This window comes from Mustela lutreola, chromosome 8 (genome assembly GCF_030435805.1).
Source record: "Mustela lutreola isolate mMusLut2 chromosome 8, mMusLut2.pri, whole genome shotgun sequence".
NCBI lineage: Eukaryota > Metazoa > Chordata > Mammalia > Carnivora > Mustelidae > Mustela > Mustela lutreola.
In genome coordinates this window covers 130,632,299-130,648,364 of record NC_081297.1, presented here as the reverse complement: position 1 = coordinate 130,648,364, position 16,066 = coordinate 130,632,299, and the positions used below count along the sequence as shown (strand labels likewise).

The window sequence follows — 16,066 nt, the reverse complement described above, 5'->3', positions numbered from 1 at the left end:
CTATTTGTTCATTCAAGTCACCTACCAAACTTAATTCCTTTCCTCTTTTTATTGTCTCATTTTAATTGATTATGATGCCTTTTATTAAATAACTCTTAAATTTACCTCCTCTTTCCTGAACCTAGCACATCGCAGGCTTCTTGGCACAAAGGAGACGTCAATAAAGACTTGAGTATCTCTGTTGTCATGACCCAGATTTAACTCGACATGTCTTGTGTTATTCTTGCAATTAAGCATTCTCATTTCCTTCTGGTCTCGTACTTTTCTATCCTTGGCACTGTTACTGGAGAGAGACGTTCAAAATGCTAATCTTACCATTTAATTTCTTGGTAACCATCTTTTTTTTTAATTGAAGTATAATTGACACAGAATGTCCCATTAATTGCAGGTGTGCATCATAGTGGTTTTTTTACGATCTTTTATTTATTCATTTGAGTGAGAGAGTGAGCAAGAGCGCTAGCACATGGGAGGGTCAAAGAGAGAGAGAGAAGCAGATTCCCCTGCTAAGCAGGGAGCCTGACTTGGGGCTCAGTCCCAGGACAATTGGAATCATGATCTGACCTGAAGGCAGATGCCCAGCTGACTAAGTCACCCAGGAGCCCCCATAGTGATGTATTTGTTTTAAAGATGTATTTATTTATTTTATTTTATTATTATTTTTTAAAAAGATTTGTTTATTTATTTGACAGAGAGAGAGAGACCAAGACAGCGAGAGAGGGAGCACAAGCAGGGGGACTGGGAGAGGGAGAAGCAAGCTTCCTGCTGAGCAGGGAGCCCAGCATGAGGCTTGATCCCAGAATCCTGGGATCATGACGTGAGCTGAAGGCAGACGCTTAATGACCGAGCCATCCAGGCATCCTTATTTATTTTAGAAAGAGAGGGAAAGATAGAGAGAGGCAGAGGGAGAGGGAGAAAGAAACCCAAACTCTGCTATGTGCAGAGCCTGGACACAGGGCTTAATGTCATGACCCCGAGATCAAGACTGGAACCAGAATCAGGAGTTGAGTGCTTATCCAATTGAGCCACCCAGGCACCCCATCATAATGTTTTTATACATTTTGAATTGAACGCCACAATAAGTCTAGTTAACATCTGTCACCGCACAAAATTGTTACAGTATTGTTGGCTGTAGTACCTATGCAGTATATTATATCCTCATGACTTACTTATGTTATAACTGGAAATTTGTGCCTCTTAATCCCCTTCATCTATTTTGCAGAACCCCAGTCCTTCTCCAGTCTGGTAGCCAGTAGTTGCTTCTTATATCTGTAAGTCTCTTTTTGTTTTGTTTGTTCATTTGCTTTGTTTTTTAGATTAAACATGTAAGTGAAATCGTATGGTATTTGTCATTGTCTGACTTATTTCATTTAGCAAAAAACCCTCTAGGTCCATCCATGTTGCAAATGGCAAGAGTTCATTTGTGGTTGAGTAATATTCCATTGTATATGTGTACCACATCTTCTTTATCTATTCATCTATTGATGGATAATTAGATTGCTTCTGTATCTTGGCTGTTGTAAATACTGCTACAGTGAACTGAGTGTGCATATAGCTCTTTGAATTGGTGGTTTTTTTTTGTTTTGTTTTTTGGGTGTATACCTAAAGATGTATTGATGGATTGTGTAGTAGTTCTAATTTTAATTTTTTGAGGTGCTTTCATACTGTATCCATGGTGGCTGTACCACTTTACATTCCCACCAACAGTGTATGAGGGTTCCCTTTTTTTCATACCCTCACCAACACTGTTGTTTTTTTGGCCTTTGATAATAGCCAATCGGACTGGTGCGAGGTGGTATCTCCTTATGGTTTTGATCGGCATCTCCCTGATAATTAGTGATGTTGAGCATCTTTTCATGTGTTCATTGGCCATCTGTATGTCTTCCTTGGGAAACTGTTTATTCAGATCCTCTCCTCATTTTCAAATAGTATTTGTTTTGTTTTAATATATTAAGTTGTGTAAGTTCATTATTTATTTTAGATATTCACCTTTTATCAGACATATGATTTGTAAATATCTTCTTTCCTTCATTTAGATTGGTTTTTCTTTTTGTTGATGGTTTCTTCTGTGCAAAAGCTTGTAGTTTGATGTTATGCCATTTATTTATTTTACCTTTGTTGCCCTTGCCTAAGAAGACTGGTGCAAAAAAAAATATGGTGGCAAAGAGCTTACTATCTGGTTTTTTGGTTTGTTTGTTTTTTTTTTTTTCCCTAGGAGTTTCATAGTTTCTGGCTTCACATTTAAGTCCTTAATTCATTTTGAATGTATTCTTGTATATGGTATAATGTAGTGGCCCAATTTCATTTTTTTTTTTTTTTTACATGTGGCTGTCCGGTTTTCCCAACACCAGTTATTGAAAAGATCTTTTTTTCCCATTGTGTATTCTTGCCTTCTTTGTCATAACTTAATTGAATGTGTATGTATAGGTTTATTTCTGGGCTCTCTTTTTCTGTTCCATTGATATATGTGTCTAAGTTTTTATGCCAGTACCAACCTGTTTTGATTACTAGCAGTTTTGTAGTATTTGAAATCAGGAAGCATAATAACCTCTAACTTTGTTTTTTCTCAAAATTGCTTTTGCTCTTGCGGGTCTTTTTGTGGATCCAGGCAGGTTTTAGAATTCTTTGTTTTAGTTCTGTGAAAAACGACATTGGTATTTTGATGGGGATTGCATTGAATCGGTAGTTTGCTTTAGGTAGTATGGACATTTTAACACATTTTTTCATTCCATGAGCACAGAATATCTTTCCATTTATTTGTGCTGTCCTCCATTTCTTTCATCAGTGTCTTACAGAGTGTATAAGTCTTTCACTCCCTGGTCAGATTTATTCCTAGTTTATTCTTTTTGGTGCAGTTGAAAATGGGATTTTTTTTTTTTAAAGTTTATTTATTTATTTATTTATTTGACAGACAGAGGCCACAAGTAGGCAGAGAGGCAGGCAGAGACAGAGAGAGAGGGAAGCAGGCTCCCTCCGAGCAGAGAGCCCGACGTGGGGCTTGATCCCAGGACCCAGGGATCATGACCTGAGACGAAGGCAGAGGCCACTGAGCCACCCAGGCGCCCCTGGGATTGTTTTCTTAACTTCTTTCTGATAACTCTTTATTAGTGCAACCTATTTCTGTATGTTAATTTTGTATTCTGCAACTTTACTGAATTTATTTATTAGTTCTCATTAGTAGTTTTTGGTAGAGTCTAGAATTTTCTATATATTTTAATTTATCATTTACAGATTAACAATTTTATTTCTTCCTTACCAATCTGGATTTTTAAAATTTCTTCTTGCCTAATTGCTCTGGCTAGGGCTTCCAATACTGTGTTGAATTAAAGTGATGAGAGTACCATCCTTCTCTTGCCCCTGTTTGGAGGAAAATCCTTCAGCTTTTCACTGTTAAGTATGTTGTTAGCTGTGGATTTGTCTTAAGGCCTTTATTATGTTGAGGGGTACATTTCTTCAGTGCCCACTTTGTTGAGAACTTTTAACATAAATAGATGTTGAATTTTGTCAAGTGCTTTTTCTGTCTACTGAGATGATCATATGGTTTTTATCCTTTACTTTGTTAATGTGTGGTGTATCACATAAAGATCGGTAAAAAAAAAATTTTAATGGCTCATATTCAGGTTTTAAAAAAAAATTTGTTTATAACAGTAGAATTTTTTGTCCAAAGAAATATTAAAATAGAACTTAACTGCATAAGATAGGCAAAAAGTAGGGCTCCTTGTTAATGGAACAAAGTCCGGCTATGCTTAATTGCCTTTTAGTAATTTAGTTGAATCAGTAATTAGGGCGCTCAGCTATTATATCTTTTCCCTTTTTATTTCTCCACCCAGCAATGTTGAATCATGAGTCTTCTTAGGAGCATTGTGGGAACAATACAGATGCGTAGGATGAAACCTACATTCCTTGGCACAGGATGCAAGCGTCTTTTGTGATCTGGCTTTAGTCCATCTTTCAAAGGCATTCCATTTTGTTACAAACTACCTGATGCCTTATACTTCATCCATGGCTATTGTATGTGATCCTGTAGCCTTGAACATTCTGTCACCGTGCCTAAGATGTCCTCCTCTCTCCTATTCACCTGGCAGAAACTTAACTCTTAAAAAACACAGTTCAAGTTTGGCCTCCTTCATGAAGCCTTCCCTAAACAGTGTTTTTAGCAAATGATCACTACTTCTCGTGTACCTCCATCTTATCCTATTTTCATTTTTTTTTAAAAAGATTTTATTTATTTATTTGACAGAGAGAAATCACAAGTAGTCAGAGAGGCAGGCAGAGGGAGAGAGAGGAGGAAGCAGGCTCCCTGCCAAGCAGAGAGCCCCATGCGGGACTCGATCCCAGGACCCCGAGATCATGACCTGAGCCAAAGGCAGCGGCTTAACCCACTGAGCCACCCAGGCGCCCCCTATTTTCATTTTTATTGTAATACCTGTTACACAGTGCTTGGCACGTAGTAAAACTATAATGTACTGTCATGATTTGTTTATGTGCTTGTCTCTAATACTAAACTATGAGGTTATTTTTTTTTTTTTTTTTTTAAAGATTTTATTTATTTATTTGACAGAGAGAAATTACAAGTAAGCAGAGAGGCAGGCAGAGAGAGGAGGAAGCAGGCTCCCTGCTGAGCAGAGAGCCCGATGCGGGACTCGATCCCAGGACCCTGAGATCATGACCCGAGCCGAAGGCAGCGGCTTAACCCACTGAGCCACCCAGGCGCCCCCTATTTTCATTTTTATTGTAATACCTGTTACACAGTGCTTGGCACGTAGTAAAACTATAATGTACTGTCATGATTTGTTTATGTGCTTGTCTCTAATACTAAACTATGAGGTTATTGAAAGCAGTAATTATGTCTTGTCTAAGTTACCCAAGAGCCTAATTAATCATTGCTCAGTTTTTGCCATGAAATGCATGTGTATTTGTGTCAGATCTTCCAATATTTCAACAAAATCAGGAAACCCAGATTTTAATATAATGTCTGCTCATTTTAAATGTTAGCCACCGATTCAGGTTTTTAAAGATTTTATTTATTTATTTGACAGAGAGCACAAGTAGGTAGAGAGGCAGGCAGAGAGAGACGGGAAGCAGCTCCCTGCTGAGCAGAGAGCCTGATGCGGGGCTAGAACCTAGGACCTTGAGATCATGACCTGAGCTGAAGGCTCAGTGGCATTAACCCACTGAGCCACCTAGGCACCCCCAATTCAGGTTTTTTAAAACACTGTGCAGATAAAACATATTTGTGGTAAAACAAAGTTCAGAGGCTGCCAACTTATAACTTCTTCCATCCTTTAAAACTTTTCATTTCTTTGGGGCGCCTGGGTGGCTCAGTGGGTTAAAGCCTTTGCCTTTGGCTTAGGTCATGATCCCAGGGTCCTGGGATTGAGCCCCGCATCGGGCTCTGTGCTGAGTGGGGAGCCTGCTTCCCCCTCTCTCTCTGCCTTCTTCTCTACTTACTTGTTATCTCTGTCTGGAAAATAAATAAATAAAATCTTTAAAAAAAATAAAAAACTTTTCATTTCTTTAAGTGTGAAAAAACTGGCTAGACAAGATTGCTTGATTTCCTTTACATGTATATTATAAAAATAACCAAGCCAAACAAACTCTGTGAATTGAGAATACTAAAAAAAAAAAAATTATTGTGAGCAAAACATGATTCTTCTTCCAATAACATTGTAGTTTTCTTTGAAGAAAATATTTGTCTTAAATATTTAATAAGCCTCAAATTGACATTGAAAGCTCCTTGAAGATAAGAATTGCCACATACTCCTATAATGCCCAGGAAATGTTTATTAAATATTGTTGAATTGAAAATCAGTGAGTATGATAATGAAATGGTAATTGATATTGAAATACCTTTTAAGTTAAAACTATACACATTTGATTATAGTCTTGGCTCTGCTGTGATATGACTTTAGCAGTTCACTGAACCCTTTTGGACTTCACATTTTATAAGATGAATACTTTGGATTAGTGGAACTTTTCAGGTGTTAAAATCCTGAAGTTCTTTTATATTTTTTGATAGTATGAAGGCTGCTTATTGATTTACTTGGTTTTTAATTTTTAAAAATTTTTTAAAGATTTATTTATTTATTTAGAGAGAGAAAGAACATGAGCAGAAGGGTCAGAAGGAGAGGGAGAGAGAATCCCTAGCAGACTCCATGCTAAGTGATCTATTCAGTTTTTTAATGTGGCTTAAAAATTGCTTCTTGTATCTTCAGATGGCAAATTACAAATATTTTCAAAAAGCCATGGTTCAGATATCTTAAAAATTCTGATTTCCTTGTACTTTATTAAGTTAACTAGTCCATTTTCTTTTTTATTAGGATGTATATATTCACCTATATACATGGTGTGTGTGTGTGTGAGAGAGAGAGAAAGAGAGAGAGAAAAGTTGTATTCATAATAAATTACCTTCTTTATTGAGCATTTTCAATTTATATTTTGTTTGGTTTGATTATTTTTTAATATGCAAGTAAAGAAAATCAGTCTTCTATAAGCATTTTTATATATGACTTAAGCAGCTTTATTGAAATATAACTGATTTATATGCAGTAAACTGTACATATTTAAGGTATACAGTTTAATAAAATTTTGGCATAAGCTTTTAAGTTCCCTCATGTCCTAATGTAATCCTCTCCTTCTTCCCCTCCTGTCTCATGCTTTGTTATTATATAATCTGCTTTATTTCACTTAGATTAGTTTGTATTTTTTAGAATTTTATATGAATGAATCTTATACCTTCTTTTGGCCTCTATCCCTCAGCACAATTATTTTGCAGTTAATCTGGTTTGTTGTAAATCGTCTCTCTCTCTCTTTCTCTTTTTTAAGATTTTATTTATTAGACAGAGAGAGAGTGAGAGAGGGAACACAAGCATGGGGAGTGGGAGAGGGAGAAGCAGGCTTCCCACAGAACAGGGAGCCTGACGTGAAGCTCAATCCCAGGACCCCGGGACCATGACCTAGGCCAAAGGCAGACGTTTAACAACTGAGCTACCCAAGTGCCCCATATGCCTTCTCTCTTATTACTGAATATATTCATATTCCATTGTGAATATGCCATAATGTGTTTATCCATTCACCTGATGATGGTCATTTAGGTTGTTTCCAGTTTTTGACTATTATAAATAAAGCTACTGTAAATATTTGTGTGAAAGTCTTTGTGAGGACACATGGTTTTCATTTTTCTTGGGTAAATGCCTAGGAGTAGGATGATTGAGTTATGTATGGGTACATATGTAAGTTAAGAAACTGGTAAACAGCATTCTGAAGTGTACATTTTATGTTCTCACCAGTAAGTGTGTGAGAGTTCTGGTTGTTCCATATCTTCAGCAGTGCTCAGTATCGTCAGTCTTTTAATTTTCTCATTTTAGCGGGTAAGTAGTGGTATGGTTTTAATTTCAAATTCCCTGTTGACTGGCTGTATTGTATATCTTTTCATGTGTTTATCTGCCATCTCTGTGTCTTCTTTGGTTTGAGGGTCTGTTTAAATCTTTTGCTTATTTTATTAATTAGTTGTCTTACTTTTGAGTTGTAAGAATCTTTATATATTGTAAATAAAAGTCCTTTTTCAAACATGTTTTGTAAATATATTTTCTCCTCCTCTTTGGCTTCTCCTTTAGTAACAGTGTCTTTGATGAGTGGGGTTTTTAATTTTGATAAAACATAATTTATTGTTTTTTTTCTTTTATGATTTGTGCATTTTTTGTTATGTTATAGAAATCTTTGCCAGGCTTGGGGCACCTGGATGGCTCAGTTGGTTAAGCGTCTGCCTTCAGTTAAGGTCTTGGGATTGAACCCTGCACCCGGCTCCCTGCTCACCAGGGAGTCTGCTTCTTCCTCTCCCTTGGCCTCTTCCTCTCCTCCTGCTTGTGCTCTCTCCACCCCCCAAATAAATCAATAAATAAAATCCTAAGGAAAAAAAAATCTTTGACAGGCTCAAGATCACCAGGATTTTCTCCTGTATTTTCTTACAGCGATTTTATGGATCCAGTTTTTAGATTTTGGTCTGTGACCTATTTAAGTATTTGTTTATGGTGTGAGGTAAGTATCAAGATCCTTTTTTGTTTTTTTTTTTTTTCTTTTGGCAGTGGCTATACAGTGTTTCCAACACAGTTTATTGAGAATAGTATCTTTTTTGTTTTGTTTTGTTTTTAAGCCATAAGCAGGCTTGCGCTTACAATCCTGAGATCAAGACCTGAGCTGAGATCAAAACTGAGCCACCCAAGCACCCCTGTCTTTTTACCACTGATTTGCTTTTCTGCCTTTGTTGAAAATCCCCTTACTACAAATTTAGTTCTATTTCAGGACGCTCTAGTTTGTTCCATTGTTTGTGGGACTTGACACCAGTCTCAAACCATCTTGAATATTGTAGTTTGTTGTTTTTTTTAAAGTATGCACTATGTCCGACATCGGGATTGAACTCCTGACCGTGAGATAAAGTTTCATGCTCTATCAACTGAGCCAGCCACATACCCCACTGTAACTTTTTTAAAAATGTATTTTATTTTCTCTTTCTTTCTTCTCTCTCTCTTTTAAAAAAGATTTTATTTATTTGACAGGGAGAGAGCACAAGCAGGGAAAGTGGCAGGCAGACGGAGAAGCAGGCCCCATGCTGAGCAAGGAGCCCAATATGGGACTTGATCCCAGGATTCTGGCTGGGATCATGACCTGAGCCGAAGGCATCCACCCAACCAACTGAGACACCCAGGCACCTTTTAATATATTTTGTAAAGATTTTATTTAGTTATTTGAGAGAGAGGAGGAACAGGGGGAGGGGCTGTGGGGAAGGGAGAAGCAGACTCCCCAGTGAGCTGGGATCCTGATGTATGGTCCATCCCAGGACCCTGGGATCATGACCTCAGCTGAAGGCAGGTGCTTAACTGACTCAGCCACCCAGGCACCCCCCCGAACCGTTGCTTTTTAAGAAGTCTTGAAATTGGTAGTACAAGGTTTACAACTCTTTTCATCTTTTCCAAAGTTAGTTTGATACTCTACAGAATCAACCTGTTTCACCAAAAAACCTGCTGGGTATTTTTTTGTTTGGAATGTATAAATCAATTTGAGGAGAACTGACATCTTAAAAAATATTGAGTCATCTGATCTACCTATGTGTTTCTCTATTTATGTCTGTTAAAATTTTAGCAACATTTTATGTTTCTCAGTATATAGACTTTGTATACCTTTTGTCAGATTTATCCTAAAAATTTCATACTTATCATACTTTTATAAATGGTACTTTAAAATTTTCAGTTTCCTATTATTCTTAGGATATGGAAACAATTTATATTTTTATTATACTAACTTGTTTTAAATGAAACTTAAACACAACAAAATGGATAAAACTTCCATATGCAGCTCAAATGATTTTTTAACTAAGATGTTTTTGGGCGGAAAAGTTTTTGATTGAAAGGCAGTGAGGACATTATATGTTTATAAAAATTATTAAAAAAGAAAAAGGCAGTAAGGCTAGTATGAAGCGTGTTCATATATCTCACATCCCATCTCCCCTATTACTTGTGTGTATGTGTGTGTGATTTTCTTTATTATAGATCTTTTAATTTTTATAGAGGGATTACCATGTAATACAGTAAAACACTATTCATACATCTCCTTTTACTAGGATATACTGGTCAAGTTCTCTGCTCAAAGTCTCTGTTAAAAATATTTTTTCTGTGGGAAAAGAAGATAGGCTTTGGATCCTTGTTTGCATTCACTGAAAAAATCAATGCCAGATTGGCAGGTTCGTAAATACTCTCAGTAGCCCTTTTGAGGCAGCCATGTAATCTCCTGCACAATACTCTCTGCTAAGTTACTAAAAACAAAAAACTGGATGTAAGAAATTATGAAAAATTTTATGAATCAAGAAATAATACTGGTTGAGAGACTTGTAGCAAAGATTTTTGTTAGGCTTCTCATAGTCTTAATAAGAATTAACTCCAGAGTTATGCTTTGGAATTATGCTCTCAAACAGTTTTCATGAATCATTAGAGCTTTTCATTTACCCCTTTGAAGTAAGGCATGCATGACAGATTTTCTATGGTGGAAAAACAGATTTTAAGAATTAGCTATTCAGGGACTGTTTTAAAAAATGAAAAGGACAGGATTTAATAGCATTGGAGTCCATCTCTTTTATTAATATATTATAAGTTATGGTACATTTGTCACAATTAATGAACCAGTATTTACAAATTATTATTAACTATAGCCTATACTTTGCTCATATTTCCCAATTTTTTTTACCTAATGTCCTTCATTAGCTTGAGGATCTCATTGTGAATATCATATATTTAGTCATCATTTTGTTTTAGACTCATTCTGACTAAAACAGTTTCTCATACTCCTTCTTTTTGGTGATCTTGAGAGTTTTCAGTAGTATTGGTTAGATATTTTGTTCGGTGTCTTTCAGTCAGTATTTGTATAAGATTTTTCTCATGATTAGAATGGATTATAGGTTTTTTTGCAAGAAGACCACAGAGGCAAAATGCCATTTTTATCATGTCGTATCAAAGTACAACATTGTTGATGTTGGCCTTTGTCAGATTCTCCACTGTAAAGTTACTCTTTTGCCCACTTTCATACTGTATACTTTGGAAAGAAAAGCAGCCACACACAAAAGGAATGAAGGGTTGTGTTCCACTTCCCTGAGGTTGGAGTAGAGAAAAAGTAAGTTATTTTCTGTATGGGAGATTTATCTCTTCTTTCCCAGTTATTTATTCAATCTTGTATTTATATCTGCATATATTCATGTATATTTATTTTATATTTTGAGTTATAATCTAATAATTTATTTTGTTGCCCAAATTGTTCCAGCTTTAGCCATTGGGAATGCTTTCATTTGGTTCCTATGTCCCTTCATTTGATTTTATTTTTTATATTTCTCTTATATCCTATAACCTTGCTACACTCATTTATTAGGTCTGGTAACTTTTAAAAGGGTTCTGTATGGTTTTCTGTACAGATGATCATGTCTTTGGGGGGAAAAGGCAGTTTTACTTTTCTAAATAGAATGTCTTTTATTTTTTTCTTGCCTTAGATTGCATTGGCTAGAATTTCTAATACAATGCTGAATAGAAGTGGTAAGAGCAGATGTCTTTGTCTTGTCTCTGTCTTAGGGATAAAGCATTTTAGTCTCCCATCTTTTTTTTTTTTTTTTTTAAGATTTTATTTATTTATTTGACAGAAGGAGAGATCACAAGTAGGCAGAGAGGCAAGCAGAGAGAGAGCGGGGAAGCAGGCTCCCCACTGAGCAGGGAGCCCAGTGCGGGGCTCCATCCCAGGACCCTGAGATCATGACCCAAGCTGAAGGCAGAGGCTTAACCCACTGAGCCACCCAGGAGCCCCTAGTTTTCCATCTTTAAGTATGATTTTAGCTGTAGGATTTTCATAGATGTCCTTTGTAGTTTGGAGGAAGTTCTATTCTTCTTTTTTTTTTAAGATTTTATTTATTTCCCTGACAGACAGTGAGAGCAGGAACACAAGCAGTGTTCCTGCTTGTGGGAGAGGGAGAAGCAGGCTTCCTCCTAAGCAGGGAGCCCGATGTGGGGCTTAATCCTAGGATCATGGGATCACGACCTGAGCCAAAGGCTCCTGCTTAGACTGAGCCACCCAGGCACCTGAGGAAGTTTTCTTCTATCCCTAGTTTGTTGAGAGTTATTTTTCCATGTATGGTATTGACTTTAGTCTAGTGCTTTTTTATGTCTTTATTTTGATCATCATGTGATTTTACTTTTTATTTTTATATGTTTCATTTATTTTGAGAGAGAGAGAGCATACAAGCAAGAGCGCATAAACTGGGGGAACAGCAGAGGCAGAGGGAGAAGCAGACTTCCCACTGAGCAGGGAGCTGGATGTGGGACTTGATCTCAGGACCCCGAGATCATGACCTGAGCTACCCAGGTGCCCTGTGATTTTACTTTTTAATATGGTGTGTGACACTGGTTGATTTTTGAATGTTAAGCCAATCTTCATACTTGGTCATGATGTACTTCTTATATATTTTTGTTAAGCTGTGAGTTTTAACTTACCTTGTGAAATATGTGTTACGTTGTGACCATATTTTACTTCATTTTATTTTTTTGAAGACTTATTTGAGAGAACATGAGAGAGAGCCTGCGTGCATCTTGTTGGGGGAGCGGTAGAGGGAGAGAGAGCCTGACACAGGGCTCAGTCTCACAACCCTGAGATCATGACCTGAGTAGAAATCAAGAGTCAGCTGTTTAACTGATTGAGCCACCCAGGCTCCCTGGGATCACTCACTGTTTTAAAAGAATGAAATAGAACTGAAAATATCAGACTGTATTAAATATTGTTCTGTGGAATTTTCATCTGAATTGTGTGTGTGTATCTGTATGTACTAGGCTATAACAAAGTGTATTTCTTGACCTAGCTTATATCAACATTTTTCAAAATAACTAGTTCACTTTTTGATCCTGAAGATAATAAGGGATAGAGTAGGGCAAGAAAGCAAGTAGCCCCAAGAGGAGAGTGCCAGATTAAAAGAGGTACAACTACGGTGAAAAAATGGGGTTAGATAATGGAATAAGTGAGGGAATATGGGTTTCTTTAGAAAGGCTTCATCCATTTCTCTTTCTTTTTTTTTTTTCCTTTCTTTCTACATTTATTTATTTATTTATTTGAGAGAGAGAGAACAAGCGGGAGGGGCAGACAGGGAGGGAGAAGAGAATCTCAAGCAGATTCCATGCTGAGTGCAGGGCCCCACGTGAGGCTCAGTCCCAGGGCCCTGAGGTCATGGCCTTAGCTGAAATCAAATCGGATGCTTAACCAGTTGAGTCATCCAGGTACCCCTGTTTCTTAGTTTTGAGTGGAGTGATATTTATGTCTGCATGATGAAACCCATAGACTATGAAAGGATGTGATTAGTTGCAGATTAATAATTTATTGTTCCCAGCCAAAGGGCTTGGTAGTCTTTCAGATTTTGGGAAGTCTCTCCAGAAACATCCTCTCTTGTATGATTTTAGTGTGGTCTTAAGGTACTTTGTTTTCTTCTAGAAATACTGTTTTGAGTAAAATCAAGCAAAGGCTATTAAATTTGCTTAAACAAAGATAATTGGTTCTTATAATATCTCTTCATATACAGTGAGAATTTAATCTTTATAGGGATGCACAGTCTTGAGAAACTAGCTAGTAATGTCAATTACTAGTTAATTTCATAGGTGTGAATTTGACCCAATTTAAGAGGTTGGAGCAGTGATAGGAGAAGAATCTTTATGGTATCTTTAAGTTCTAAAGTACTGGATCTGTGTGTCTCTGTCAGTCATATCCCTTTGTTATTTGTCATCTTGGTACTAAGTGTTGTAGTTTCAAATTTCTGAAGGAAAGAATCTGATTTAACGGCCTAGATGCCTCTTCAGCTTCTTTATCAATCACCTGTATGTTTTAGGTAAGAAGTAGTATGTTTTAGGTATGCACTTTTCTCCTGTATATATAGCCTTTCTCTGGGAAGATGGAATCATTGGTAGCTGGGCAGCCACCCTATGAGGGGTTTGTTTGTAACAAGTCAATTATATTAAATAATAACAGTATTGAAAACCAACTTATAATATGGAAGTAATTTATTTTCTGAATGGTTAAAATTAATCCTTTTTCTTTAAGTCAGTGGTTCTTAATTAGCCTTTTTTGTTTCTAAAAGCCCCCTTTGAAAATATATAAAATATCTTGAATCCCTTGAAGTCCATCTAGGAACTTCAGATTACTTGTGCCTACTCTACGTTTCATAATCAAACAGTTTAACGTGTGTTGCTAAGTTCCCTGTAAGATCTAGTTCAGGTCAGAGCATGAAATATCACAGAATAGAAATTATTATTTCTAGTTACAACTGTTATTTGAGGAAGTAATTATCAGGTAACAGAGCCAATTATTAAGTTTAGAAGAATAGTAGACACTGATGTGAATCTTTAATAACATGTTCAATAACAGGAACCATAAACAGTTTCAGGGCAAGGTGAATAATGCAAGAAAGGCATATTTACTGATGAGTTTTGAAAAGAATATCCCAGGGTTTTAGTATTTGAATGCAAAAGGTAAGTGTAGAGGAAGGTAGGTAACTAACTAGTGAGAAAAGGGTTTATAACTGTGTTAGGATTCTTTTGAGCACGAAGATTTTACAATTCTATCTCCAATTAAGTGTATTTAACCTGGAGATGGTTTGAGACATCTGTTTCAGGTTTCTTTAGCAAATAACTGTATTATCTTTGTTTTTATGATGTAGCTATAGAATGGATCCGATGAGTGTTAAAATAAATCATGTCTAAAATTTATAGTAACATCAGATATAAAATTTATGCTTTTTTATTTATGATCTGCATACTTACTGCCTTATCAAACCCCCCCTTTTTGGGGGGGAAATTTCACCACTGGTTATATCAAGTCTTTGTGTTCATATTCCTATTTGACCTGTGTTTTTGTATTAGTAATAGCTACTACTGAGTTTTCCTTTGTAGTAGGGTCATTTCCCAGCATTTTACATATCCTAACCCAGTTATTCACCAAAACAGCCCTATGAAAGCAGGTATTGTTTTATCTCCATTTCACAGATAAGGAAACTGAGGCATAGAGAGGTTGACTAGTAAGTTGCATTTTTATTCTTGCAGAGCTGTAATTCTTTTTTTTTTTTTTTCCAGAGCTGTAATTCTTAACTTTTTATGCATTTGTGGCCTGTTACCTTAAGGAAATTATAAAACTTTGATTATGGACTGACTTTGTTCTGCCATTAAGTGTCTGCTTAGCACAGTGCTTTGCATGTAATTTAGACTCTAATAATTATGTATGGATTCTAAAATGCATAATCTAAGTCAAACACATTCTTTCCATTTGCCTGGAAATTTTATTCCTCTAGTTAGCTGTTTCTGTTGTTAATAACTGAAAAAACCAGTAAATGTATTTTCATGTATTATGTGTAATTAGGGAAGATTTTGGATAAAATGGAAGCCTGTTTTCATATTTTAAGTATGTTTTCAAATTACTACATTGTTAAAAAGGTAGTAAAAGTGAACCAATAAAATATAAACATCCACATTAAAATTTTTTTCATAGGGTACTAATGTTGGAGTGAAGGGTTTGTTTATTTTAAAATATTTTAAAATAAATATTTTATAATATGCAAAAAAGGGTTTTATTTGAAAATATTTTAAAATATTTATTATTTATAAATATTAAAATATTTTAAAATAAACCCCTTTGCATGCCATAATGTACATAGTAATGAGAGTGTTTCTAAATTTTAAAAATAAAAAAAATCAGTAAAAGTTGTACCCTTCTTTACATATTGTATGACTTTCTTCTGTACTGTTGTGACTTTGATATATTCAGGTCAATCAGCTTTTCCTTTATCCTCATTTGAGTCTTTGTTAACAGCTACTTTGGTTTTGTATATATGTTATGCTTCATTTCTACCACCCCTTTCTTTAATCTTAAGTTTAAAAAAAAATTATTCAGAAGTTTAGTTCATTGACTTAAATTTCTGCCCTATTTTTAAAAGTTTGGTTTTAAAATGAGCTTTACATGGTTCTTTATGAAATGAAAGTGGTTTATTTCAGATAATAATTTATTCTCTTTAGGATCAGGTTCTTCTCAGTTATAATATTCAATAGAGTAATACAATTATCTGGGGATTTCAGATGGCAATATTCGGAAGAGCTGTAGCAGCACTTGGAAAGAGTATAGGTAGAAAAGTGCCTCTTCCAGCCCTTACTGCTCTTTTGTAAGTTTCCCTCCCTTTTTTGCCTAGTATACACTTAAAGAAGTCTGCTTTTCCTTTATTAATTAAGTTATGAAAAATGTGGCTGAAGAATCATTATCCAGTTTCTGTTTTTGCAAGAAACATAATTATATTAGTAAATGATTGGGACACATTTGTGCAAAACTAAAATATATGTAAATTAAAGCCTAATTAACATGAATAATGGAAGATAAATAATTTGATATTTACACTGTTTACCCAATTTGGGGAACAAGCTGTTTCATAGCTGTGAATGTAGGTTACCATTATATCTTCTGCTTTTTATTTAAAATAGTTTAATAGATGAGCAGTATTAATATAAGATGTTTTCCATAT

General features: G+C 35.7%; 1 protein-coding gene across 5 annotated transcripts in view; it reads left to right on the top strand.

Annotated features, from left to right (window-relative positions):
* Window positions 1–16,066, top strand: part of BLTP3B (bridge-like lipid transfer protein family member 3B) — a 107,753-nt gene that overhangs the window by 13,456 nt on the left and 78,231 nt on the right. The window contains exon 3 of one of the 5 annotated variants that reach the window (XM_059186630.1): window positions 1,220–1,268. The exons of the other annotated variants lie outside the window; for them this stretch is intronic. The gene's annotated coding sequence lies outside the window, so the exon portion shown is untranslated. The remainder of the gene's footprint in view (window positions 1–1,219; window positions 1,269–16,066) is intronic. 5 annotated transcript variants of the gene reach the window in all.